General features: G+C 41.1%; 1 long non-coding RNA gene across 3 annotated transcripts in view; it reads right to left on the minus strand.

The window, feature by feature from the left end:
* The window catches only part of LOC106731634 (uncharacterized), a 43,309-nt gene extending 23,482 nt beyond the window's left edge, over window positions 1-19,827 (minus strand). For all 3 annotated transcript variants that reach the window (XR_012901571.1, XR_012901572.1, XR_012901570.1), the window contains exon 1: window positions 4,697-19,827. This is a non-coding gene — a long non-coding RNA (uncharacterized LOC106731634). The remainder of the gene's footprint in view (window positions 1-4,696) is intronic.

Below are 19,827 nucleotides of genomic sequence, written 5' to 3' on the forward strand. Positions count from 1 at the left end.
AAGAAAGAAATAGGAGGTTGGGTATAGTAGGAAAAGTTTAAATGTAAGCAGTCTTTTAAGAAGACAGAGAGAAGACTGAGAAATTGGCATTTGTAAAAGATGTTACCCCTTTTGAACAAAATCTTGCAAAGGTTCGGGCATAGTCCTTGGTCTGATCAAGTGTTAACTGCTTGTCCATACAATTTCAGACCTAGAAGACAAATTGACTAACTTACTTGTGTATATGTAAACCCTCAACTTCAAAGGAGAGGGAAACAGCTGCAGCTTTTGTCTTCTATGGAAAACCTGTAAAGAGGTGTTCTTCAAAATTGTCTGAATATAAGAATACAAATATGAAACTGCAAAAATGTAAAAGCCTCTGCTTCAAAAGTGGAGAGGTAGAAATGCATGTCCCTCAGTACCCAGACAGAGCTAGATTCCCTTATGGATGGGTGCTGAGAGTTAAGCAACTCTCAGATTTTTTTTTCTTCCCTCAGGAATATGCTTAAGAAAAGGACAAGGAGGTATGAGGCTTAGTGAACAAGCTCACCCTCCTTACCAAATTAATAGTAGACAAACATGTGTCATTGTAAAAAGTCATTTAGCAGGAATTAGGATGGACCATAAGAAGGGGAAGGCAAAAAGTTTGGAGCCCTATATGGGCATGGTTGAAGGAATAAGGAAAGTAAAGTAAACATTAGAAAGTTACTAGGAATGAGAAACATTTTTTTTGAAAGAACAAAGCAAGTAATTTGAGGGAATGTGAAGATAAAGGTGGACTCCATGGGAGTGTGAAAGGAATTAAGTGGTGGTTGTAATATGTGAAGGGAAATCTTGTTTTAAAATGACACCTTGTTTCTTTGCAGCCTCTTCCTTAAGCACTGTGCAAACCATCTATGCAAAGAAACAATCAAATGTAAACATTTTGTCTATGGACACCTTTGTTAAATCTGCAAAGGAAAATTAGGGATTCTACTGAAACTTAATTGGTTAACTGCATAAAGAATGAGCTCTATATATTGTAACTATTTTGTGGATTTCAAATTGACTAGTTTTATTTTGTTTTGGATAATGTCCTCTTGCTTAAAATTGCAAACTGACAAGGCACAAATTGGTTAGTGCTTCTGCTGGGCATTCAACTCTTAAGGACATTTAACTTTCTAGAAACCAAATTATTAGTTTAGAAACTCAAGCTTTGAAACTTAACTGTCTCTTTCAAGGCTGAGTTGATAACACTTTTGGCTTGCTTTTAAATTCAACATTATATGTGAATACAGGCTGCCTGGTTATTTCAAAGGAAAGTGGACAGAGAAGGCTGCTGCTGTCTCAGCAGACTTACACTAACTCCTGTGCTATATGGGCTGAAGCCACCCAGTGGATAAATAACTGGGAAATAGGAAAGCCTGTTTGGAGATTGGAATATTGGAAATGGATATACCAGCATGCAACCCCACATGCCTTAAGCATAAGTCATGTGTCCAAAAGAATAATACTCTAGCTGCACAGCTAAATAACCTAGCAGATGCAGCAGTACAAATTTTTGCTGCCCAGGTGGATTGGGAACACCTGTACATTTGGCTACATGAAACCTTGGGACACACAGAGAGCTGGTGCGGCAGGCACATGCCAGGGGGTGGCCTATCACCCACAAACAAGCCAAAGATCTGGTACAAGCTTGCACCCTACGTGCTGAACTCAAGGAAACATATAACAGAAGGACAATGGTTTGCCAGGCTAAGAGATGGAAAAATACTATGGGCAACCTGGCAAGTAAATTATATTGGTACACTACCCACCAGTAAGCAAGGGTGGAAGTATGTTTTAACTGGAGTAAAAATTGTTTCAAAAATTGGTTTTGCTTACCCAACCCGATGGACAACAAGGTTGTCTACGATCATAGGACTAAACTACTTAATAGCCCTTGTCCCACACCCCAGTTTGGGAACACAAACCCATTTACTGCACTCCTATAAGGGAAAAGGAGTCTGGACAACTGCAGATGCTGGGCTAACACCAATAACCATTACTGAGGCTTGGATTGTATCCAAGACCGGCAAACCTTATGTTTTATTACAGGAAACTGAGGCAATATCCCTGAACAGTGCTTCAGTGGGATGGATCCCTCCCAGTGCTGGTGCGAATCCGGGAAACCACCATGAACTTTTTGTATATATATACCGCTTGCTGTTGTGATTGCAACCACTGTTGTTAGTTACAGACTATTGAAATGAGACATGGTACTCCAACTCGCCATGGTCTTCTTCCTCATCCCAACTGCTACTGCTGTACCAGAACACCTTACTTGACTCCTCTACTGGACTGGGAATCGAGTTTGTCCCTCTCAGCCCAAATGACTGGTGAAACAAAGTGACATCTTCCGATGGGGACCGGTATGGTTCGATGACAGCGACTACCGCAATCCTCTAAATAACTCTGGGGGGAGATTAAGGGGGGAGGCAAGGGAAGTGGCAACAAACGGTATGGGATAAGACATGCTGTAACTAAAAATGTAAAGCCTCATGGCTAGATTGTCTAGCCCAACACCTAGGACTTTCGTTAACTCCCTTCCTTCACTCTATTGTAAATACTATATTAACCATTTTACTTGTTGTAATTGCTTGCTGCATGTTTCTATGTATTGTTAGGCATTTTGTGTACACTGCTACCTCCTCTGCACAAATCTGGTATATGGCGTTGGGAAGTGATCCTAATCAATCCCTTGATCCAAATTATCTGATCAGACCCTGCTGATAGGGCGATTTTAGCTTCCTCCAAGGAGGGCAAAGGGTGCTGGCATCACCGCCATCTTGCGTTCTGGGACATAGTGAGGCGTGTCAAGGGGGTGGAATGTAGCCAGACACAAAAACCCCATCTTGTTTTTCCACGAGCCCCATCTTGTTTCCCCCCCCCCCCCCAGAGAGCAAGAGAAAGGCAGTCAGCCTTTGATGCCCTGGGAACACAGGTTTGCTGCCTGTCCCTGACTCTACCATAAACAGAAACCAGACAGTAAATGGGCTAGCTGACGACCCGGGGCCTCCCGTCGCCCTGATGGCTAGTACCAGTAATTGACACGCCTGCACTGTCCCAGAGAGGAATCTTCGCCCATCACATACCAGAGGTGCCCATTGTCTGCATTTTCCCAGGTGTAAATTATGCTTTGCACCCTTCGTGGGAAACTTGGCATTCAAAGCCATTTTTCCTAATTGGCCACTTGAGACCAGGAAGAAGCCTACACGACCCAAGGGGTATAAAAGAGGTTCAGCAGCCCACCCCATTTGAGCTCCAATCATCTATACCTGCTGGCAGGTATTGATTGTCTCCCGAGGTCTGTGGGACGCCCAACCTCGCCCTACTTCTTCCCGAGGGATTGAGAGAAAGACGCTGGCCACGCCAAGTCTGGAACGCAGGGGTGAGAATATATACCTGCTATGTGTCTATTTTGCATGCATTTAATAAGAGCTCAGAGAACCAAAGGGTTTCATGGTACCTGTAAGTGACTTATTAGTGTAATTTCTGTCCTGTCCTTTGTAGTGTCTGTGTTATCTGTAACACAGTAGTAGCATTTAACAGCTAAGTTTACCCTGTAACAATAAAATAGTAACCGTTTAAGCTTTAACCTGACTCCTTCAGTTGCTGTAACAGAACCAAGCACAATTTAAAAGAACTTCAGCCGGTCATAAGGGACTCACTGCCCTGACCGTCGGCTGACAGCCATCACAAATGTACTGTAGAAGATATAATGGTTAAGGTAATTAGCATCTTTGTTAAGGCCCAATCGTCAAGTGTCAAATTTAAGCATGAATGAAAGTTCTGAAGTTTCCCTCTGTAATCTGGTGTTAATTACACTCTGTAATCTGGTGTTAACAAATATGCTAATTACCTTAACGATTACAAAGATAACTTCCCCACTTATCACCCGATTAGCCATTCGTTGACTCATAAATAGCTATTTCCTCCCTACCTCTCCCTCACCCCACCTTCTGTACTAAATCAGATTTGTCAGTTTAATGTGATCACTTTTTTCATTGTATTCCTTTGGTATATACGGTCATGCCAATTCTCTTCCAGAATATGATCTGAAGAAGTGGGACTGCCCCATGAAAGCTCATCACCTATTAAACCATCTTGTTAGTCTTTAAAAAGTGCTACATAGGTTTTCCTTTTGTTTTAGCAAGATCAGACTAACACGGCTATCTCTCTATTATCTATCAAACAAGAGAGGGTTACAAGTGAACTAGGTAGAGAGATTTGTGCCCAATTTAGCTATCCAAATGACCATTTGAGAGAGCTATTGTGTTCAATGGACACTGAATACAAATCAAACAGATTCCAAGATATTGAATGAGATCATAAAAAAAAGCCTGAGTCCTGGGGAATTTTAACAGTAAGGGCAAAATTAAATTATTCATAAATGCTTCTAAAGAGGCTAGTGAGATAGTTCTCTTACAACAAACTGAGGAAAGTGAAGACCAGTGATTTCAATGTCATGGGTGATAAAACCTGAATGGCAATCTGCTCCAATAAGAAAGGAAGACATGGGCTGAGTCTATGGGTGTTGTCAGATTATTGTGTCTTTCTGGAATGGCTCTGTTAGATGAAAAGGACCATAAACCATTTATTATCACAGTTGCTCAAAGGGGCTTGCTTCTCCCCTCCCAAGAATACATACATTTATCTTTTCAGCTACAAATATATAAACTGTAAATTAAATGCAAACCTGGAAAAGAGTTGGTGGTTGCAGATGTTCTCTCTAGTGCATACGCCAAAAGTGCAGTGGACCAAGAAGATTCAGAGCCAGATTTTTATATGGAGTAATCTGATAACAGTCTCTCTTCCCCGTATCTAATAAAAGATGAGCTGTGATTGCCAGAGCTATTGCTGTGGATGAGATGTGGTAGATAGTGATTAAGGTTATCAGAGGCAGGCCAGGCCAACATATATCAATCCCCTATCATCAGTTTAAAGGGGAGCTCTCAGTACTAGATGGGACTCTGTTTCAAGGCACAAGTAGGGTGACCCATAAAACTTTATAGCAGGGGTGAAGAACCTAAGATCCAGGGGCTGGATCCGGTCCCCAGCTTGCCTGGATCCAGCCTCCAAGGTTCAGGACTCTCTCTCCCAGCATTGGAGTGCCAGTGTTGGCACTCCAGCCCTGTGGCTCCCCCAGGACTCTCCCAGCGGGGCCGGCTCCCCGCTGTGGCAGAGGGTGAGCCTCCCCAGCTGGAGTTAGGCAAACTAGGGCCAGATACGACCCATGGGCTCTGCCTAGCAGGGAGAGGAAGCTGCTCTGTGGGTTGTTGCTCCCCCTCCCCCTCTCCCCAGATGGGCAAACAGCAGCACAGCAAAGTGCTGCCTGGAGGCTTTTCCCCCACTGTTCCGATTGGCCCTAATCACCAATGGAGCAGCAGGGGACGGTTCCGGGGGTGGTGGTGGTGGTGGTGGTGAGTGATATGGAGCCATTTGTGTCCCCAGAGAGCTGCACCCAGCTCCTGTGCATGCTCACACACACACACACACACACACACCGTCTGCTTAGGCCCCATAGCCAAAGCCCGCTTCCCAGCAGCTCCTTTCCACACATTGAACCCCTCATTTTGGGGGCCCACAAAAATCTACTAGCCCCCTATGTGTGCAAAGAGAATGTGGGCAGTATCTTGCCGCTTCTCATTTGGGGGCCACATCAGTGAGGTGGATTTCTTCACCCTAGCCTTACAGACAAATGCATTACAAATGACACATGAAGATGATTGAAAAAAAATATTTAAGAGAAGGGATATTTTATACTGGCCTGAACTGAACAGTAGCATAAAAAAAGCTATTAAGCCTTCTCACGTACACCCAAATTACTGGCCAAGTCAAGTAAAAGAGCCCATGTTGGAGACACAAGAAAAGTTGTCCCTTTTATGGGTGCAAGGGGAACTATGTTGTCCTAGACTACTATTTTCATTTCCTCCAAGATAACCTTAGTGGAAGATCCTACAGCTAAAAAAGTGATTACACAGATCAGATCTATTTTTGCTAGGCATGGCCAGACAGGCCAGAGTTTAGTAGGCATGAGCTTAAGCAAGTTGCAGTGAAGTGTAGTCATAGGACACGCTTCTGCAGGGAGATGGATGGTCACAATTGGGTGTCCTGTCACCTGATAGGCCATGTGCAGAGCTCCAGGAAGGTGGCCTTCTGCATGCAGAAGTTCTGGAGCCACTGCTAGTCCCGGAGCCACTGGAGCCATTGCTACAGGATGATGTGGTCCCACCAGTCAGAACTGCTCTGCCTCTGCCAGAAGTGGTGTTCCATAGTGTCCAGGGGGCTAGGTACATTTGCAACAGCAGGACACCCAGGACCTGGATGAAGGGGTCCTCTGGTTCAGGCTGGTCAGCCTCCTGTTAAAGCAGCATGCAGGCAGTCTCAACAAATTGCGCCATGAGACACAATGCGAGGTCCGTGAGCATGGCACTGCTTAGCAGAAGGTCCAGATCCATGATGTCAGTTCTGTGGCATCTGCAAGGGCAACCAAAACACACTGTACTAATGTGGTGTCCCATGAGGGGGGTAGGCAGGGTAGGAGTCACGTGTGAAACGCTTCTGTAGAGAGAAGCCCCTTGAAAGCACGTGTCTCAGCTTGCCTAACCAAGCAGCCAGGGGAAGTGTCCACCCTCCTGGTGCATTCTGAGCTATTTCGATGCTATTCTGATGCTTGCCCCATAATGTGGATGTGCTATTTTGATTTTGTTGTTTTGGGGAATTATTATTTCGATTTTACTTACTTAAAAATTACTTCCTAGTGTAGATATGCCCCATGTGAACTTACTTCCTCATAACAGCAGTAGTGCTCCACTTCCAGGAGACAGTATGGGGCATCTCAAAGACTGAACACTGTTAGTAAATTTGACTCTTCGGTTGGATAAGGGTATTTGTAATTGTGTGTTGAAGTAGTGTTGAGAGGAGGTTAAGTATTATTGTTACTACATTTTGGTTTGGAAGGAAAAATATAGAATTTGGGATAGTACTTTTGAAAGACTGGCTTTCTCTGAGAGCATAGGTAGGGTTATTGTTGTGGCACATAGCCAGCTGGAAGAGAACACTAAACAAACTAAATCTCTATCAAGCACCTTAAATACTGAAGGATCACTTGAACACCAGAATATATTAAGGACATTGTAATGCAGCTTTCAAACCTGTGTTTGCCTTCCCAAACAAAAGTAAGGATCCTCTGAAGTACAGAGAGAGAGAGAGATTTTTGTTGTTGCTGTAGCTGGTATATTTTTAACTTCATTCTTCTGTACAAACCTATCATTTAGCATGAGCATCCTTCAGTAATGAATGGAGGAGTACTGAACTTCAGGGATATAGACAAGATTCTGCACTTCAATTCCCTCACAAGGACAAAAGTGCTGGAACAATTTTTATAGTGGAGGGTAATGAGAGCTCTTGAACCCAATTGAAAACCCAGTATACAATGGAAACCACTTCAAGCCAGCGGGTGCTCCACCCTGCCCCCTCACCCACCTTTAGTTCCAGCACCTGTGCGCCAGCCTGGAGATTTATAATCTGACCTGCAGATTTTTCACCTGTAGCAATGGTCAAGATTCTTCTCAACTGTTTCAGTTGAGCTATTAACCATGGCTGTTATTTCTTTAAAAAAATTAGAGAGCACAGTGCATTTATTTCCCGTAAGTTACCGTTTATCTCTCAAAGGAGAAGGCTTTGAAAACTGACCAAAACCCCCAAAACCAAAACAAAAAAATGTATTTTGTATAATATTTGAGACTTTGCTCAGTTGTAATCTAAACAGTTAAACTCCCCCAAGAACTGTCAATGCTTTCCAAAGTTTTCTTGTCTCTCTCCCTGGATCTTACATAATTTAGCGAACATCTGAGGCTTAGGCAGCTATGAACCTGAATTATAGCATCGCCAAAATGGAAGAGGCTGGGATTGCTGCCAGCTGTCTAAACAGCAGCAGAGAGTACACATTGACAGCAAAAGCAGCCAAGTGCCCATCTGCATGGTTCAAAAGAAGTCTGTTCACAGACAGAATGAAGGAGCCATACTTTAGTTAGCTAAGCATTAAGGATGATTAGATTGGTTGTATAGCAGATAAAGAAACAAAGAGTACGCCAGTCAATGGTCAACTCACCGAACAATGTGGTCACTTTGGGCCAAATTTTCATAATACATCAGGGACTGACAGGGGGCTAAATGTGTTTGTTTGTGAAGTGCTCTGGCACTGTGGAGATAAGTACCACAGAAAAACCTTTACTAAAATAAAATAAATCCTGACACCATTACTCAGAGACAAGGCTGGCAGAAAAACCACTGCTTTTCACTCAAGCCAACCCCCCACTCACATAAAACACCTAAGAATTGCAGATTTATCTACTGTAAATGTATGCCATTTAACACCTCCAAAATGGAGGAAACCCAGGTGTCAATCATCCCTCTGCAACCTAATGGAAGGCTATAGGACAATTTTCAAAGAAAAGCACTGCTCAGTGCAAGTTAGAGTGGCAGACTCTTGCCTGTGAAACGGAGCAGATCGCTGCCTTTACCTCTTTAATTCAGACATGCAGTCCAGACAGTCTACACTTCTCAGCATGCAATTGTCTGATTTGATCTAAGTGGCCCATGAAGCTATGTCTGCACACGCCATCACTCTCTACTAAAGCGCTGAGCCTCATTAAGAGCCCAGTAGGCTGTATTTGACTTGCAGTCTGCCCTTTGACCACCACTGTGCTTGGGTGACACTTGGTTTCCCATTTAAGTTGTTCAGATTTATGGAAATCACATTGCACTTATGCTGTGCAGCATGGGATGATTGATGTATTGCTTCATCATAGTCACTACAAAAAAATTAGAAAAGTAGTTTGCTAAAACCTGTTCAACAGAAACAAACACCTTAGAAAAACATAGTTTGCAAAACTAATAGTAAAAGCTTTCTGTTGACACATTCAGCCTCTTGTCTTCCATGTCATTATTATTCACATATTTCCTCATGCTCGTCAACAACTCTTAATTAGAAATTCTGCCCAAATCCTCTTTATCCACTATAGTCTTTGTGGTTCTTTAAGATTATGTTGATTTTTGTGACCTATATGGAAAATAATTGAGATAGATGGAGAAATACCTACACACTAAAAACAGCCTGGATCTTGGACAACATAGAACATTTTCCTTTTGAGTTATTGGGCTGATTAATGTTAAACTGGCAATTTTCAGCAGTAGATACCTGTTTACTCCAGAGTTAACAGTACGTTTCTTTATTATTTTCAAATGAACAAACTTGTCCATTCATGAAGTCAAATATATAGGGTATGTCCACACTACAGCTGCCACTGTCGACTTTCCAGGGTTCTAATTAGTGGTCTAGTTAAGACAGCTAATTCGAAGTGAAAGGGGGCACTCTGGTCGATGCCGATAACCCTGCTTTCACAAGGAGAAAGGGAACTTGAAAGAAGAGTGTTCTTCCTTTGACTTCTTGCAGAGTGGACAGCGGCAAAAGTCGAGTTAAGCTACTTGGAGTTCAGCTACATAATTAACATAGCTGAAATTAAGTATCTTAATTCAACTTTGTCCCCTAGTGTAGACATACCTATACAGTTTATATGGCTTCCTCAGGCTTCCTAGAGCATCTCCTGCAGGTGAGAAAAATGATGCAGCAACTGATGTTACCATCTGTTAAGTGGAGGTACTGTAGAGAAAGGAACAAGAGTAGATGGAGCACAGTTGGACTTTTGTTTTGTTTTCTTTTTTGCACAGAGTAGTGATGTAGCAAGACAGAGAAGGCATCAAAGTCACTAAAGCACTGTGAGGAAATCTTATTGCTGCTGCCACTGCTTTCCAAATTCTTACATGGTGTCGAGTCTCTCTGCTAGCATAACATAAATCAGAGCAAGCCTCCTAAGATACTACCTTGTGCAAGATACATATTAAATTAAATTAAATTAAATTAAATTAAAGCCAGCATTTGGGCAACAAAAGATACTATGTCCTATTTCAATAACAACCTAAAGTTAGGAGTCCACTAGTGATGAGAGCATGAAGGGATGCATAAACTGACATGAGTCTTAAATTCATTTTAAATGGCAGTTTAGGTTATTTAAAACAAACAAGAGGGTTCTGGAAGTTAACAATAGAATTATATTTAAATTTAGTTATCTATATGGGAATTTTTTTGTAACTTGGTATTTACAACTGTCCTATCTTTATATTTATTACTTACTATTTCAAAAGGGTAGTTTACAGGTAAGCATCTCTTTTGAAATATTGTTAATTTTATATACACACACATGGTCCCAAGCATCTAAGTGATTGAGTCTCTTTTAGTTAAGACACTGAGTTGTAATGTAAGGATACATGGGTTCAGTTCCTGGTTTTGCACAGACTTCCTGTGTGACCTTGTGCAAGACACACAATTTCAGGTATACCTCAGTTCCCCATTTGTAAAGAGGAAATAGGAAAAAGTGTCCTCTCCCATCCTTTCTGTCTTCTTGATTTAGATTGGAAACTCTTTAGAGTAAAGATTTGTTAATAAGTGTATATACAAATCCAAACCCAGTGCTTTCCCATTATTACATTTGAGGCATTTATTCAATTCTGTAATACAAAAGTATAAATTAGTAACTTTGTACACAGACCCAGATGCCAACTCAAATCTCTTGCCTGTGGTGGTTTTCAGTAAATTCCTCTGTGTCCAAAGCGCTTGAAGGAGATTCTCTATTCAGGAATTCAGTTTCAATGGCTTTGACATACCAGAACATAGGCTTCTAAAGCTTCCCTCCCCCAGGCTTCCTGTCCAGGAAGTAATCCACTTAGACACCACCATTTGCTATTGTGCATGCAACCTGGGGATGTTCACATGAGGCAGTAAAAGAACAAAGTACCACCCTGTGATTGCATGTGTGGAAATGTGAGCCTAAGTATTTGGTGTTAAACTTTCCTAATCAGATGAGCTAAATCAAAGATGACATTTAACTTCTCTGCTCAGTGGGATATGTAGGATTTGTAAATAAGGTTTAGGACATTAAAAGCTACACACTGTAGTGCATCCCAAGCTTTAGCTAACTGTTGCTGCCAGCAATTATAGACCTCTTTTAGCCTAGATGCACAGCAGCATAACAAATTGAAAACAAAAGCAAAGTGTACTGTATTCTGACTAGCCACCAGAGAGATTTGGATACATAAATTAATTTTCAAGTGCTATTACAGCATGGAAGGGTAGAGTTGCCTATTATAATTAATTTCTACAGGACATTGTGTTATTTGATTGTCTGCCCCTGACACCTCCCAGCTTTGCCAGCCTGTGTATTTTTAGACATAGAAATGACACTTTGTGCAGCGTATTACTATATGACAATTTACTTTGAAGCTCATTGTAGCTCATTAATGTTCCTTTGCGTACACATTATGACTGAGACATCACCAAGACAAAAGTCAGAGACAGTAACCTACAACTCAGAAAGAGTTCAGCACTTACAGGAAGCTCTCAGAAGGTGTATCTACACAGCAAGGCTAAAGCCAAAATAGGCTACGCAACTTGAGCTATGTCAATTGCGTAGCTTAAGTCGAAACCGCTTATTTTGGTGTTTGGCGCTGCCTACACAGCAGGAAGTCCAAAAAACAGCACTCTTCCTCCTACTTACTCCTCATGAAATGAGAGTTACAGAAGTCAGAGTAAGAAGTCCTCCAGCTCAGCATTATTTTCACATTATGTCAAAATAATGGCTTGCTGTGTATACCTGGACTATGTTATTCTGAAATTATGCCTGTGTAGACATAGCCATACAGTTTATAGTAACTAAAACTCATGCAAGGCAGATTTTTAATGAAGGGTTTCCCAGCATTTTGCTGTGAAGAAAAATGTAGTGTTTATAATTTATAATTCTTAGGTCCTGTGTAATTGATCATTCATAAACAGACACACTGATATATGAGAATCATTTTATATGCCCAGCTTCTATGTTTTTCATAGCATTCCAACTAAGCCTCTGCATTAATTTCCCATTTCAGCATTTTATTTCTGTCTTGAGCCATAAAAATATAATTGTTACAACTGAAATTTCAGCTCTTCTGCTCCCCAAAGGCCCATTCTTTTTACACAGCCACATACACCATCCTGCTTATTGGCCTTCATTTTCTCTCATCAAATGTTAACGCTACTTTGAGAAAACTTCAGCTTAGGATATTGCTCATGAATAATGAAGATGGCTCTTGGAAAGATTTGCTGGCTAGAATAACAAAATGGATCTTTTATTCGACTTCATTCCCTCACAGTTGAGCTATTGTATTGCCAACTTTTCAAAGAACAAATTATGTTTGACATACCCACATGGGTTTATTTGTGTTAATTTCTAAAATTAAATAATAAGAGAATGTGAAGTTGACAATAACTAATATGGATTTTACTTACGAGAAACAGTCATCCTAGTTCAGTTCAGGAGTGACGAAAGCCTCCAGGGATCCCTGGTCGAGGTGAGGGAGGGGGCAGCTCGTCTCCATGCTTCTGAAAGGGCAGGGCCTCAGGCACAAGGGGCACAGCTGGGGGAGCCAGTCCTCAGTGCATCTGGAGGTTGCCACAGCCCCTCCCTGCCACCAGCCCTCCGCTCCAGTTGAAGCGTGGGATGTTGCACTCCAGCAGCAATTTAAAGGGCTTGGGCTGCCACCTTTGCTGCATTAGCAGTGATGGCAACCAGGGCCATTTTGAATCACCAGTCACTGTGGGAACTTCTCCTTTTGCACTCCCCTTTTCCATTGGCAGGCCTGGTATAGCTAATATCCAAAGTGTTTTGGCACCCTGAGCCATGACATCAAGCAGGCAGATGAGGAGAAAGGCACTTCCTGATCTACTATATGTTTTAGAGAGTTTGTCTGTCTACTTGATCAAGAACTGCTCCTAAACGGTAAGAGTTAGGATCACCAAATTCAGTATACAGCTTCCTCCGATCATAATTTAAATCAATGTAAAGGTTTAGCTGTGTCAGGAATATGGGATGTGCCCGAAATGGGATTGCTTCACATAAAAGCCAACAGAGAAGAGACAGGATCACCAAAGCAAGTACAGTCCTCACAACTGACATAACTGAGAAAATGTTGAAAGAGATTGAACCAAGATGAGCCAAAAAGAGAATGAACCTGGAATAGAACTGCTTCTTAGTAAACCTTACAGAAAAAAAAGTAAATGGAGAAATCTGGAGTGGTGCTCTATTTTGTAATGGTGGGCAAATCGGTTAGTAATTTTTTTTAAAAGCAACCACATGTTAAATAAGTTAGTGTTAACACGTGGCCATGCAGCACTATAACAGGTGACTATTCTGATTCCAAGAAGAAATCCGAGAGTGACATTTTGACAACTGAAGCCAATGGGAATTTTGTCTAATGACTTCAACAGGATTGGGACTTCACACAAGACTTTATAATACACATATGTTTTAGATCTTCTGCTGGTTTAAATCTGCATAGCTCTATTGAGTCCTTGGAGCCTCAGATTATCCCTTTGGATTCTGTTTAAACTACATGTATGATGAACATAATACATCAGAGCTATGAAGATGATGAAAATGTCATTTGATAGATCTTTCATAAAGCACTTAATGATTTCAAAGTCACCAAGTATTCATTACATCATCTTCAAAAAGGAACAGAGCTATGAGGTCTTATGTTCATGATATGCAATGACTTCCATATATTTTAAGATGATCCAAATCTTTTTACCAAATCAAAGGGGCAGATTAAAACACACATACTTACACAAACAGAGGAACAACTGAAACAGAAATATAATGAATTAACAAGAGAAATAAGTATGGAATGCTGATCCTACATGACAAATGGTGTTTAACATTTTTTCAGTGACTTTAAATGGTGTGGCAACCACTCTGAGATAAAGCTGTAAAAAGGATGGACTGTGTATTAATATGAAGTTGATTGACTGATGCAAGCTCTGGACATGCTTGCAAATTCAAGGGAAGTTTGGATAAAAAAATACAGCAACACTAATGATCTGTGAAAGTTATTGATAGATAATTGTTTAAAGGAGATACAGGAAACAATCAATAACCTAAAAAATTGAGTTTGTAGGGATAATTGATAAAATTAAATTCCATGTACCAAGAGCTGTGTTTAGACATAATAAAAAATAAGGGTAGCACTTTTGTCAGAATGATTTGTTATAGTACAGTTGTATAAAAAGGAATGATTAAAGCATGTTGAGTTGACAATGATTTTGAAAGCTTTTCATTTTTATTTGTGTGCTTGCTGAATTCAATGGTGCACTTCCTGTAATTGCCCATTGTATTTACATATTGAATGATGAAAGAAAAGCATTTAAAACATACTGATATATCTGAATCTCTTTTATTTTAATCCCATTATGTTTTTGTAGTTGGCACTTCTTGCACTGTTTATGTTCCAATGTATTTTTAATTACTAGAAAACTGAGTAATTTGTCTAATTAAGAGTAATATGCTAATTTCATAAGGAGTGTAGCTTCAGTAAAGGCTGTGGCATTACAACAAGGATAGACCTGACCATCTGTCTATTAGGATGCACAATTTTCATTTATTCAAAGGACAGAGAAAATAACTAAAGATACTGCATTTCTAATATTGTTCCCCCACATCACAGCCCTTTCCTACTGAACTGCCCATAGTGCTTAGATCCCCTTTTTTATGTAACTATTATCTACATATAATGCATTGAGATATATATCTTAAAAAGTTTCAGATAAGATTAAAAGTGTTTTGATACTCAACAAATTCTGTTAGCTTTCCTTGTTCTCTTGACCATAAAACCTGTCCTTTCCAAGTCATTATCCCCTTCCACCCACCATCTCAGCTAAATCTTTCTTCCTTCCCTGGTCTATCTTTCTAGTTCCTTATCATTCAGGGAATAGATACACTACGCGATAAGGTCGAAATAAGATATGCAACTTCCACTACGTTAATTATGTAGTTGAAGTCAATGTATCTTAACTCAACTTTTGGGGCTGTCCACACTGCAGCAAGTCAAGGTGAAAGCATTCTCCTTGACTTACCTTACTCATTGTGGAAGCAGAACTACCGGCATTGACCAGCATGTACCTCTCAGTTCAATTTAGCACTTCACTAAATCTGCTAATTCAGACCTTAGAGGATTTACAGTGGCCACTTCGATCTTCTCTGTAGTGTAGACATATCAATTCCTGACCCTCTAACCCCTGAATCACCATAATCCCAGAGAGGTTCTCTTTCACATCTCATTCTCTGCATTATGATATCTCAGAAGGCATTAGGACCAATCATTGTCTTAGGCTTTCACCAGGGGTTTCCTAGACTAAATGGTTCCACACAGGGAGTTGTTTTCTTCTGACCTCCCCAAAAATGTTCACAGCACATAAGGTTTGAAGAAAGTAATTGGCCTCATAAAGGCTGCCCATTCTTAATCCTTTAGGCTGTGTCTAGACTGCAGGGTTTTTTTGAAAAAAGTAGCCTTTTTTTGAAAAAACTTCACCTGCGTCTAGACTACAGCTGCTTTCTTTCGAAATTAAATCGAAAGAACGTGGCTTTTCTTTCGACGGTGGTACTCCTCATTTCACGAGGAATAACGCCTTTTTTTGAAAATGCTCTTTCGAAAAAAGGCGTTCTTGAATGCAAACTGTGCTTTTTCGAAAGAGAGCATCCAGACTGCCTGGGTGCTCTCTTTTGAAAAATCAGCTTGCTTTTTCGAAATACTGCTTGCAGTCTAGACACTCTTTTTCAAAAGAGGCTTGCAGTCTAGACGTAGCCTTATAGACAGACTTGTATATGTCCTGAAACTTGAAAGTTTTATTCCTTTTAAAATCTTGTTTATATTGCCTAATTTTGTATTCTAAAAGATTTAGAAGCTCAGGTTCAGTTTGGTTTTCTATTTGGGGTGAGAACTGCACTTCATATTTGTTCACTCATTTCCAGTATATTTCCACAAAAGGCATCTCTCTAGCATTCTGAATAAATCCATTTACCTCCCACATAATAGTCATAATATGAGCCATCTATACATAAATCACTGATCTATTATTCTTGTCCTTTTTTTGTGAAATTGTTGACTACAACAATTCCTCATAATTTTTTGCTTATAAGGTCAGCTACTATGTCTATATCCGTTGTGCGTCACTGTAGTGCATATATGTTCTCTAAAGTACAATCCATAGGGCCAAATTTAGCCCTCCAGTGATTGGGCACAAGTCCATAGAAGTCATTTGGATCCATTAGTCAATGTTGTTAGAGGAAAGTCAATCAAGTTTTGGCAACTATTCCTATAGTGAATTTTACCACCTTTATCATATATTTTTTAATCTATCAACCACTTTTATATTCCACTTCAGTTTTTTAGCTCTTTAGGATTTCCCCCTATTCTTCCCTCACAAGTTCTTTATAAATCCTCTCTTTCCCTATCTCGAATTGAATATGATTTAATCACATTTTGATACTTTCCCCTCTGTGTGTAAATAGTTATATTCAATTTAAAACTTCTTAATGCTACAAATATCTTTCTCTTTCAACTGTTCATTGCTTAAGGAAGCTACAAATAACTGCTTTTCCTACCAAATTTTAGAATCTTTATGTTTCTTATAAACCAATCCATTAGGATAAACAAATACAAAAAGTAAATCTGTTGCTTAGTGAGGTTATGAGAAAGCCAGAAAAGCAAAGACAGACTTAACACAATGAAAAAGTTCATTACAAATGCAGTCTAGGGATCAAAATTGAACTAATTATAATCCCAACTCAATTAAGCAAAAGCAGATCAGCAGACTTATTTTCCTTGTTAACATTAGCAAAGCTTTTGAAACATCTCCAACCATATTCTTGCCAGCAAGTTAAAGTAGTATGAATTGGATGCATGGATTATAAGGTAGATAGACAACTGGCTAGGTTGTCAGGCTCCGTAGGTAGTGATCAATGGATTAATGTCTAATTGGCAGCTGGTATCAAGTGGAGTGCCCCAGGGTCAGTCCTGGGACCAATTTTCTTCCACATCTTCATTAATTATCTGAATAATGGGATGTATTGCACCCTTAGCAAGTTAGTGAATGACACTAAGCTTGGGGGAGAAGTAGATAAACTACACAGTAGGAATAGGGTTCAGAATGACCTAGACACATTGGAGGTTTAGGCCAAAAGGAATGTGATGAGATTTAACAAGGACACTAAAGAATCAACAAGGACAGAAAAATGCCATGCACTGCTGCAGGCTGGGGACTGACTGGCTAAGCAGCAGTTCTTCAGAAAAGAACCTCGGGAGCTCTAGCCTGACCCAGCTACCAGGCTTCAGTCCTGATATAGGGGCCTGAAGGGTAATAGGGCTGCAGGGAGGAAGCCAGGTCAGGAGAAAGTAGTAAGACACTTCCCTCCGCCCTTGCCAATGATGAGTGATTATTTCAGACTACATTTTGTCCCTGAGTAACCTTCCCTCTGTGGGGAGCAGAATACTCGGAGAAGTCCTGCAACTGTAAATTCAAATTCAGCTATATTAATAGTTCTGCCAAAATTAAAGAGAAACATTTTCATCTCAGAAAGTGGCAGAGACAGAGCAGATGTCTGAGGCAATGGGCTTTTCCTACTAACTAAAGTCAGATTAGAAAGCCCTCAGTGATGAGGGGTGGGTGAAGCTGCTGCTTGAGGAGGCAAGATCCCCAGCCTGTGGCTCCTCCTATACTCCATCCTTGCTCTGCCCAGGCCCTGTCCCCTCCCCACTGTCTCCCTCTTCTTTCTGCTCACCCATTCTAGCCAAATCCTTGAACCCAAATATAGCAAATGACATTTTTTTTGGGGGGGGGGAGGGAAACCGTCTTCTAAAATTTCTTTCAAAAGAATATGGAGCATGGTTTCCACTGCATGCCAGATGGTGAAGACTGGATATGCAGAACATACTTAACTAAATGCACTATATTTGGGAATAGAAACAAGTCAGTCTTAGGTTTTTTGATATACTCTGAAGTGTGTCAGAGATTTATTTGCAAAAACTTTGTAGTCAGGGGAGGTCAGTTTTCCTGCTGAGTACAACAGCAAATATTATGGAATACATGACGCAGCCCTTCTCTGGTTTACAGTTTTCTTCATCAGTACTTCAAAGCTGATTTTATACTCTTGAGCCTTCATAATGTAATCATTCCAGATTACTATATATTTAAACTCACTGAAACAAACATACAAACTATATGTCTGAAGATCCAAGCATTTAAGACTAAAGATGAATACTCAGATTGTGCATCTAAATATCTATGCATGGATTCTTTAGATATGGGATTTTATAATCTTCAGTCATAAACTAATGAAATATTTAAAGCAACATTTAAACTAAGGCCCTGTAGACCTAGTAACACATCGTGGTAAATTGAAGGTTGGCATATGCCTGTTAAATGGTTTCATTACCACTTAATGACTCATTCACAGGTTCAATGTTATACTAATAGGTCTGGCAAGCTGAAGGCTTTTAAGTTAATAGATCCAGTTAGGGGAAGATTCACCAGTCTGCAGCAGTCAAGCAAGCACAAGAAACAGGACAGGACAATTTTACCAAGAGAAACTGTTATCCTGGGTCCTGTATCATTCTGAGGAATCCCTTTACTAAAGGATTTCAAATTTGTAGTACTGTGAACTTGAACAGGCACACCACTTTACACCCCCATAGTTTCAAGGGAATTGTACATAAAATAATAAAGTATCAGAACTGGAATGAACCTTGAGAGGTCATCAAGTCCTGTCCGCTGCACTAACAACAGCACCAAGCATCATCTAGATCAGTGGTCCTTTTGGGGCTGCCGGGGCCCAGAGGCGGGGCCGCTCACTCAGGGGCAGGGCCACGCACGTGCCACGCGCCCAGGGGCGGGGCTGCAAATGCAGCGCACGCCAGGGGCCAACACCGGCTTGTGCCGCGACCCCAGGACAGGAGCTGCCCATGCGCCATGCACCCAGGGCTGGCCCAGCCCGGGGCGGGGCTGGCCCAAATTGTTCAGTGGGTGCACATAAATGGCCTGGTGGGCTCCATGGCACCTGCAGGCACCACGTTGGGGAACACTGATCTAGATCACCCCGACAGGTGTTTGTGTAGCTTCCTCTTAAATATCTCTCCCTGGACAATTTATTCCAGTGCTTAACCATCTTAACAGTTAGGAAATTTTGGCCAACCTAAACCTTGCTTGCTTAAGTCCATTGCTTTTTGTCCTATTAAGATGTTAAGGAGAACAATTTTTCTCACTTCTTGTAACACCACTTAAGGAACTTGAAAATTGTTATCATGTTCCTCTTCAATCTTCTCTTTTCCAATTATTTCAGTCTTCCCTCATAGGTTATTTCTTTCTCTGGACCTTTCCAATTTCTCCACATCTTTCCTGAACTGTGGTTCCCAGAACTGGAGGCAATACTCCAACTGAGACTTTATTAGAGCAGGGTAGAGCAGAAGAATTACTTCTCGTGTCTTGCTTACATTACCCCTGTTAATTCATCCCAGAATGATGTTTCCTTTTTTTGCAAAGGTATCACACTGTATTCTTTTCTGCAGTACTTCTTCCTAGACAGTTTGTAGCCAGACATGAACCCCATCTTGTTTCCTCCCCCTCCCCGCCAGAGAGCAAGAGAAAGGCAGTCAGTCTTTGATGCTCTGGGAACGCAGGTGTGCTGCCTGTTCCTGACTCTACCATAAACAGAAACCAGACAATAAATGGGCTAGCTGATGACCCGGGGCCTCCTGCCGCCCTGATGGCTAGTACCAGTAATTGACACGCCTGCACTGTCTCAGGAGAGGAATCTTCACCCATCACATACCAGAGGTGCCCATTGTCTGCATTTTCCCAGGTGTGAATTATGCTTTGCACCCTTCGTGGGAAACTTGGCGTTC

The sequence above is a fragment of the Pelodiscus sinensis genome, chromosome 2 (genome assembly GCF_049634645.1).
Source record: "Pelodiscus sinensis isolate JC-2024 chromosome 2, ASM4963464v1, whole genome shotgun sequence".
NCBI classification, from domain to species: domain Eukaryota; kingdom Metazoa; phylum Chordata; order Testudines; family Trionychidae; genus Pelodiscus; species Pelodiscus sinensis.